Below are 9,787 nucleotides of genomic sequence, written 5' to 3'. Positions count from 1 at the left end.
AAAAAAAAAAAAAAAAAAAAAAAAAAAAAAAAAAAGAATTACTATAGACAACTTAATGTCAACAAATTTGAGAATTCAGATGAAATGGACAAAATTCCTTTAAAAAAAATACAACTTACTAAAACACACAAGATGAAACAGATATATCAAGGAAATTGAGGCCACGCATGGTGGCTCACGCCTGTAATCCTAGCACTTTGGGAGGCCGAGGCAGGTGGATCACCAGGACAGGAGATGGAGACCATCCTGGCTAACATGGTGAAACCCCGTCTCTACTAAAAACTACAAAAAAATTAACTGGTCATGGTGGTGGGCGCCTGTAGTCCCAGCTACTTGGGAGGCTGTGGCAGGAGAATGGCGTGAACCGGAGAGGTGGAGCTTGCAGTGAGCCAAGATCATGCCACTGCACTCCAGCCTGGGTGACAAAGCGAGACTCTGTCTCAAAAAAAAAAAAAGGAAATTGAATTTATTACATCAAGGAAAGAAATCTCCAGGCCTAGATGGTTTTACCAGATAATTCAACCAGAAATTTAAGGAATAAATAATACCAATCTTTCAGACTTTTCCAGAAAATAGGGAAGGACAGGACAGTTTATATTTTTTAGGCCAGTACTACCCTAATACCAAAACCTGATAAAGATATTACAAGAAAAGAAATGACAGACCAAAAACCTCATGCAAAAATTCTTAAGAAAATGGTAGTAAATTTGGCTGGGCATAGCAGCTCATGCCTATAATCCCAGCACTTTGGGAGGCCAAGGCGGGTGGATCACTTGAAGTCGGGAGTTGGGAGACCAGACTGGCCAATATGGTGAAACCCTGTCTCTACTAAAAATACAAAAAAAAAAAAAATAGCTGGGCATGGCAGTGGATGCTTATAATCCCAGTTACTTGGGAGGCTGAGGTGGGAGGATCACTTGAACCTGGGAGGTGGAGGTTGCAGTGAGCCGAGATCATGCCACTGCACTGCAGCCTGGGCAACAGAGCAAGACTTCGTCTCAAAAAAAAAAAAAAAAAAAAAAAAACGCCGGGGACAGTGGCTCACACCTGTAATCCTAGCACTTTGGGAGGCAGTCAGGCGGACTGCCTGAGCTCAGGAGTTCAAGACCTTCCTGGGCAACATGGTGAAACCCCATCTCCACTAAAATACAAAAAACTAGCTGGGCATGGTGGCACATGCCTGTAGTCCCAGCTACTCAGTAAGCTGAAATAGGAGAATCATTTGAACCCAGGAGGTGGAGGCTGCAGTGAGCCAAGATCATGCCACTGCACTCTAGCCTGGGTTACAAAGCGAGACTCTGTCTCCAAAAAAAAAAACAAAAAAGAAAATGGTAGCAAATTTAATCTGGAAATAAGAAAAAGGTTACAAAATGAACCACTAATACAAGATTTAACAACAACAAAAAAACAAGAAATAGGAAGTGCTGAGCTAGAAGCAGTTGGGTTGGTTGGGAGGCAGGATTCCATGTGGGCCAATGCCATGTTAAATGGCATTGTTTTCTGCTTAACATTTTTAAAAATCAATTTTATTCATATTAATTGAATAAAGGAGAATAAAACATGATCACTTTAGTATAGAAAAAAATTATCGGCCAAAATATAATATCCCTTCATGATGAAAACTCTCAGCAAGCTAGAAGTAGATGAGAACTTGTTCAATTTGCTAGTCAATGAAAACCTCCAGCTATAATATAGTGATGAAATATTAAATACAATCCACCTATGATAAAAGAAAGGCTATCTATGTCTGTCTATGACTGCTAAACAATATTGTAATGCAAGTCCTAGCAATTACAATAAGGCAACAGAATAAATGAAAGCTGTAAATACTGGCAAAGAAGAAAACTTCCTCTCTAGATGACACAAGTATTTACTTAAAAATCCTAAAGAATAGATTCTTTTTTCTTTTTATAGATAGGGTCTCAGTCTGTCACCCAGGCTGGAGTTCAGTGGCACAATCACCACTCACTGCACTCTCGACCTCCCCAGCTCAGGTGACTCTCCCACCTCAGCCTCCAGAGTATCTGGGACTACAGGCATGTGCCACCTCACCTGGCTACTTTTTTGTAGAGATGGAGTTTCCGCCATGTTGCCCAGGCTACTCTTGAACTCCAGGGCTCAAGCGATCTGTCTGCCTTGGCCTCCCGAATTGCTGGGATTACAGGCATGAGCCACTGCACCTGGACAGGTCCCAATCTGTAATCAAATGAAATCAACTTTTAATCATCCCTCCACCATCTTTTGGATGGTCCAATACCTCTTCAAGAGCTTTCATTTTACTGTTCCGAAAAAAGGCTGAACCTATAGTGGATGCTAAATGTTAATGGGAAAACAGAGGGATCCATTAGGAGAATCTTGGACTGTTTGGCATCATTGCTCACTGGAACTGGGGACAAATTCTTAAATCTCTGTTACATAGGACATTTCAAGATAATGTTTACATGATCTAAAATATGACTATGTTTAAGAAATAGAGACAGTTCACCAAAACCATGGCTAAAAATGGTTAAGAACTTGTCAGTCCTCCTCAGGGGTCCTCTCTTTGCAGAAGCTCAGAGACCACAGAGCTTAAGGGCTGGGGAAGGAAAACTGCCTATGAGATGAGATATGCCTCTCAGCTTCCAAAATGGGGGGGAGGTAAGAGGGATTCTGGATAAAAAACCCTGCACCCACAAGGAGTCCAGCAGACAGATGTAGACACTAAGCAGACATCCTCCTAATCTAAAAGTAAGGTCCAGACAGCAAGTTTCTGGCCCATCCCCCACTCTGCTAATGCTGACCTGGACCTAAAATTAAGTCACTCAACTCTGTCTTGAGATAACAGAGGGAGAAAATCCTCCCTCCATTCGACTCTAGGGTTGCAAAGGGATGACACCATCCACACCAGAACTGCATGAAGCATCAGGGACGATCAGAGACCATAAATTCCAGTGAGACTAATAACACCATTTCTGGTCCTGCATGCTCTTCCAAACTTTGCCACTAACCCCTTCAGGAGGTACAGTCTATTTCCCTTTCTCTTGAAATTGGGTAGGCCTTTGGGACTCCCTTGATAAACAGAATACAACAGAAATGACACTGTATCCAACAAGGCTAGGTTAGAAAAGGCAACAGAACAATCCTGATCTCTCTCAAGATGTGAAAATGCTGTGGATCTGCAATATTCAACTTGCCCCCACAGAGCTTCCAAAAGGGTATTTTCGCCAGGCCCGGTGGCTCACACCTGTAATCCCAGCACTTTGGCAGGCCAAGGTGGGTGGATCACTTGAGATCAGGAGTTCAAGACCAGCCTGACCAACATGGTGAAACCCCATCTCTACTAAAAATACAAAATTACCCGGGCGTGGTGGCGCATGCCTGTAATCCCAGCTACTTGGGAGGCTGAGGCAGGAGAATCACTTGAATCCAGAAGGCGGAGGTAGCAGTGAGCTGAGATCACACCACTGCACTGCAGCCTGGACAACAAGAGTGAAACTCCATCACACACACACACACACACACACACACACATCTTTGGAGAAAGGAATCCTACTTTTGGGGCCTCAATATCATACCTTCCCAGGACTTTGCCTTGGGAGCAATTCCAGCTCTAACATCTCCATATCAAACACAAGGCTGTGCATATCAGAACACAGCCTTGTCCATGTGAAACACAAGGCTGTGCTTTTTCAGTTGGAAACTTCATTCTGGATCTCAAATATCCAGCTTCCCTTTCGATAGCCATTCGACTGCACACTGTGCAATGTGGTTATAAGGTGAAATGACTGAGGCAGTGAAAGAAATCCCAGTACAACAAACTCCAAGAAACCACGAAACTTAAAATTGGCCCCAGAGGTTGGCGAGGCTGCATGCCACTGTGCATTATGAAAGCGACAGGGGCCATGCTTTAGAACAGAAGGTCTCGGAGTCTTCCACAGACACAGATCAAGCCACAAGGCGATCTTGTCCACCTATTCCTGAGCCCCACAACTGCAGAAATCAAACTCTGTAAAGCTGCACCAGGCCAGTTTTGACCACAGTCTCCAGTGGGTCACAACAGCGCTATCACAGGATCACTGATAACAGCATGACACATTCACAGTCACCGCTCAGCGCCGTCATAAAAACGGCCCCGCCCCCACTCCGTCCCGCGGACCCAATCGGGGACCGTCAGGGCTGTCCTGGCTGTGCACCTGCTGTGCACACACCCCGCACCCGTCCCGGGCCCGTCACAAGCGCGCCCACTCACAATCACACCACACACGGACGCAGCCACACAGTCTCCCTCCCCAGCAGGTGACTTGCACACAGGCCGGGGGCTTCTGCCTCCACAAGCCCTCTCCGCCCCCCAGGAACCCGGGTCCCCTGCCGTGAGCTCCTCTCTCATCCAGACCCGGGTCACCTCAACTCACCACATGGAAAACGACCACCAGGTTAACGGAAAAGGGAGCCGGGGTCCTGGGAGAAGCGTAGTCCCCGTCGCAATAGAGTCGGCGTGGGTGCAAATGGAGGGGAGCGCCCGCAGCGAGCACCGCGCGGCGCCTAACGGGCCGCCCCGGAGACTCCTGGGAGCGCAGGCCCACGCGCGAGTGCGCAGGCGCAGACGACTCACCCTGGGCCGGGGGTGAGGCTTGGTGGGTGCCAGGGGTGCTGAGGAGGCCGAGGAGGGCACTGGGAGCTCCGTTCCGGGAGAGCTGTCTAAGGACGCGGAACCGGGTGGGGAGGCCAGGGAGGTAACCAAGAGTCCCAGCCGGGCCTGGTAATTCTGAAGAGGGAACCGAGACCGCGGTATCCAGACGCTCAGATCTGTAGGAGCCGGGCCTCGGGCGTGGTCCGTGGGCGTGACCTTGAGGGTGACCCGGAGCGAGCTACGCGAAGGGAGATTTTGCCCGTTCTGATCCCGCGGAAGCGCCATCGCTGGCGACGGGTACCCGCGCGGAGCGGGCGCTGAGTGTGCGCGCGCGCGCGAGTTGAATGGGGGTGGCCTCCTGCGCCCAACCTGCTGCATTTTAGGTGCTTGTCTCTCTTTGGGATGTTGTGGCCGATTGTGTGAAAAGTAGACAGAGTAGTGTTGCTGCGCGAGGTTTCCTCTGCGTGTGTCTATTTTTAGATTAGGTGTGAGTCGCATTTGAGACAGTGTGAAGAATTAAAAGTGATTTGTGGATGCGATTGTGACTTTGCCTGGAATCGTGGTAGCTGCTGTCTGAGGTTGTGAATGACAAGTGGGGCCTGTAGGTTGGTGGTTCTCTGAAGGATGTTTGATTGACTGTGACTCTGCATGTGTTTGTAACCTACTGTTACTTCTGGTGGTTTTGTGGCCTTGGTGACCTAAATATTTGAATGATTGAGGAACTCTGTTATGACCATGGCTAGTTGGTTATATAAGATTCGATTATCTGAATAGTAGCCATTAAACTTCCCTCCAAAATTGTAACTACTTAGCAATTTAGCAAATAAAATAGAGATAACAGTATCAGAGGGGAAAAGGTGATTTTCGTAATTCCCAGATTCGTTACCTGGAAACACCGTATTAACTAAAACCAATATGTTGAAATGAATAGCATTCCAATGGGGGTCATGCAGGAAAAAAAATTTTTTTTTTTTTACCATAGCTACCACTTTTGTTGTTGTTTTTGTTTGTTTCTTTTAAGATGAAATCTTGCTCTTTTGCCCAGGCTGGAGTGCAGTGGCGTCATCTCTGCTCACTGCAACCTCTGCCTCTGGAGTTCAAGTGATTCACCTGCCCCAGCTTCCTGAGTAGCTGGGACTACAGGCTTGCGCCACCACGCCCAGTTAATTTTTATATTTTTAGTAGAGATGGGGTTTCACCATGTTGCCCAGGCTGGTCTTGAACTCCTGACCTCAAGTGATCCCCCCCGCCCGGGCCTGCCAAAGTGCTGGGATTACAGGTGTGAGCCACCATGCCTGTCATAACTACCACTTTCTACACTTCTATATGAGTGAGGTTCCCTACTTCCTTAGGCATGCTAAGATAATAAAAAGTATTGGATAGATTTTTAATAAGTCCAGTCTCACTGTAATAATTAAAATCGTTATTTTGCGAGCCTGACGTGGTGGCTGACGCCTGTAATCCCAGCACTTTGGGAGGCCAAGGTGGGCAGATCACGTGAGATTGGGAGTTCGAGACCAGCCTGACCAATATGGAGAAACCCCGACTCTACTAAAAATACAAAATTAGCCGGGTGTGGTGGTGCATGCCTGTAATCCCAGCTATTCAGGAGGCTGAGATAGGAGAATCGCTTGAACCCGGGAGGTGGAGGTTGCGGTGAGCCAAGATTGTACCATTGCACTCCAGCCTGGGCAACAAGAGTGAAACTCCGTCTCAAAAAAAAAAAAAAAAATTCTCAATACAACATAGACCAGATAGGCACAGATTTAAAAGTTGTCAGCTGTCTTCATCAGGGCTTGGGAAGGTATTCTCATCCACTACTGTCAGTGTAAATTGGCAAAAAGTCCAAGAAGAGCTATTTGGAAATACACAATAAACCTGTGTTTAGTGGGAGATGGAAGGCAGAGCTGCAGAGGGAAAAACACAATGTTCCCTCTCTTGAAGTTAAAACAGGTTCCCCAGAATCCTGTGTACTTTACCAAGAGACTGGGTTTCTGGTGTTTGTGAGGGAGCCTGATTTGTCCGTTTTCCCACTAACTACCATCCTGGACATCTGAAGGGTACGCAGGGTGGACAAGTGCTGAAATAGTGAGCATTCATGTAGATTTAACTGAGTTAATTCTGGGAGTTCTGAGTTAAGTATGGTCTCACACATACATGTATCCTCCATCTTTGCTTTCTCAGGACTGTTTCCTTTTCCAAAAGAAGAGCTCAAAAGAGAAGGTTCATCTAGAAATCTCAAAGCCATGTCTCAGGTGAGATGATGTTTCCTCTCTTTCTTAAATAACTTTTTTTCATGGTGTATGAACATGAGCTTCCCTGTCCTTTAACCTTCCCAGATATTGGGATTTTCTTCCGTGAAACTAGTCTTTAGTCAGGGCCAGATTAGGCTGAGGCAGGTAAGTGGCATGAGGTGAAATATTTAAGGGGTACCCTCAGGGCTGTGCCTTCCTAAATTTTGCATTCTAGACGCCTCACCTGCCTCACCCTATATCCAGCCCTGTTCACAATTTCTCCATTCCAACCAGATCAACTTAAGCCTTCCCCAAGCGCACCTTCTAGTTGTACATATTCATTGGGTACATCATTCATCATCTCCTTTCTCAGTCTTCTCACAAACAAACTGCTGGAACAGAAAAGTATTGTCTTGATTTAAATGGGAATATATGGCTTGAATCAATTTCACTTGTCCTGATGCTGATTTGAGATCTAAGTTGTGAGTAGTCATGGAGCAGACATGGAAAAACCTTAATTATCTCCGCTAGCCTAGGGTTTGCAATGATATGTTGGGAGATAGAAGTGGTAGATCCCAGCATTAGTTTCTGGAAAGATGTCCTGCTTTGTGAAGTGTTTAGGATAGCAATTTGATTGCAGGCTTGTAAAAGAAACAGGTTTTGTGTTCCTCCTCTCTGATCTTCCCGTTTTATTCATGTCTGCTAGCCGTTCCTATAAATTGTGGCCTGCCAGTGAAAACCTTTCCAGTGTTCTGATGTTGTTAGAGATTTGTTATTTTCTTTTTAGTTTCTTTTAATGTTTCATATGCTGGTGCAGGAGAAGGAAATCCATATGCCAGGCCACTTTTGAAATACTCTATTGTTGGTCAAACAGTACTTTGTCCTCTTTTCATATCTTTCAGAAAATTCCTCTTTAGCTCATCCACCAACCTTTACAATATTGGTTTTCCTCAAATGCTAATTGGTTCTCTTCTTCACAGTCCCTTTTTCTCTACGCATAATCATACTCACTCTGAAGGCTACACTTCGTGTGATTCTAGTGACTCTCAAATACCCCTCTCCACTCTGACCTCTGTCCAGAGTGTCAGAACCGTATATCCAACCTCCACTAACTATCACCAACCACCTGTATGTTCCACAGACACTTAAAGTACATTTCCAAGGTTTACCTCATTACTTCCTTTGGTCCAGCCTACATTTTCTTCTGTTTCCCATTTTCACTTTCTAGTCCCAGCAGCCATGCATTTGCCTATGCAGATAACATGCCTGTATCTCTTTCACTCTACAGCCAATTTACAACCATCTCTGTTGTAATGGTGGTCATGTAGGTGCAGTTGTTCTCTGTCAGCCCGCTGACACTTCCTTAATCTAGAAGACATCTCTAACCATGGTTACTTAATTGTCATTCCCACCTAATATACATTAAGCCTTTTCTAGTCTTCAGGAGTATTGCCTCAAAACTTTTATCACATAACATGTGTGTCAACTTATGTTTATTCATGTTCTTTATATTCCTTAAAGCAACAGACCCAAAGTAGGGCATGCATCACAGTAGAATGTACAAGATAGTCTACTGGAAGGAAATAAAATATTAACAATTTACATTCAAGAGCAGTAATCATTAACAATGTAGATTTTCATAAATGCCTATTGATGGTTTATAAATAGCTACAATGTTGGGAATGTGTTCAGTATATCTTTAAGACCGCTGTTCTGTAGGAAAAAATATCTAGTATCATGTCATAATATCCCCACTGCCTACCTCCATATACCTTTTCCTTCTTAGAGCTCAAAGACTGTTTCCTAACATACTGTGCCTTTTGCCATTTCCTGATTTACTAACTGGTTTTTTTCTCCCCATGAATTTTTAAAAGCTGATGCCCTGTATTCCTACAAAACAAATTCGTTGTGAGTACAAAACTTTTATGTCCTCAGTGAAGCCTCAGAGTACAAAATGAAAATTTTTCCTTGTTTTGTGACACTTTACCTTGTACGTATTTCTGTCATTGCATCTGTAAAACCTACTAAGTGCATGTATTTACATGTATGCCCCTCTCTTAACCTGTAACTTCTCATGAGCAGGGTCAGGGTTTTATTCATTTTGGTCTACCAGGCAACCAGTCACATTCAGGACAAGTAGTGTGATCTCAGTATGTTTAGCATGAGATTATAAGTAAATACAAATGGATGTATTTTCAGAGAGAGAATTTTATACAATATAAACCATAAATAAGGAAACTAGTCTGACCAGTAAACATTGTCAGTACTAGGTCTTCAATATCTAGTTCTCACACATTTCCGATCACTTCAGGATGAACTAGAGTATGCCCTTACAGGGATCAGTGTCATTCAAGGATGTGACTGTGGACTTCACCCAGGAGGAGTGGCAGCAACTAGACCCTGCTCAGAAGGCCCTCTACAGGGATGTGATGTTGGAAAACTATTGCCACTTTGTATCTGTGGGTAAGAAGCACTCCTGAATCTTTCAATGTCATTCAACTCCTTCTAAGAATTCCTGATACATATAGAACTTTGAATTTCAGGGATTAGAGGTGATTTTTTTTTTAGTAGAAAGTATTATATTGCCAGGCGCAGTTGCTCACGCCTGTAATCCCAACACTTTGGGAGGCCGAGGCCGGTGGATCACTTGAGGCCAGGAGTTCAAGACCAGCCTGGCCAACATGGTGAAACCCTGTCTCTACTAAAAAGTACAAAAATTAGCTGGGTGTGGTGGCACATGCCTATAATCCCAACTACTTAGGAGGCTGAGGCACAAAAATTGCTTGAACCTGGGAGACGAGGTGGCAGTGAGTCAAGATTGCACCACTGCACTCCAGCCTGAGTGACAGAGCGAGACTGTCTCAAAAAAAAAAAGAAAAAAGGCCGGGCGCGGTGGCTCAAGCCTGTAATCCTAGCACTTTGGGAGGCCGAGACGGGCGGATCA

This window comes from Rhinopithecus bieti, unplaced genomic scaffold (genome assembly GCF_001698545.2).
Source record: "Rhinopithecus bieti isolate Rb0 unplaced genomic scaffold, ASM169854v2 scaffold_17677, whole genome shotgun sequence".
Classification (NCBI taxonomy): domain Eukaryota; kingdom Metazoa; phylum Chordata; class Mammalia; order Primates; family Cercopithecidae; genus Rhinopithecus; species Rhinopithecus bieti.
Note: the sequence above shows the minus strand (reverse complement) of the source record.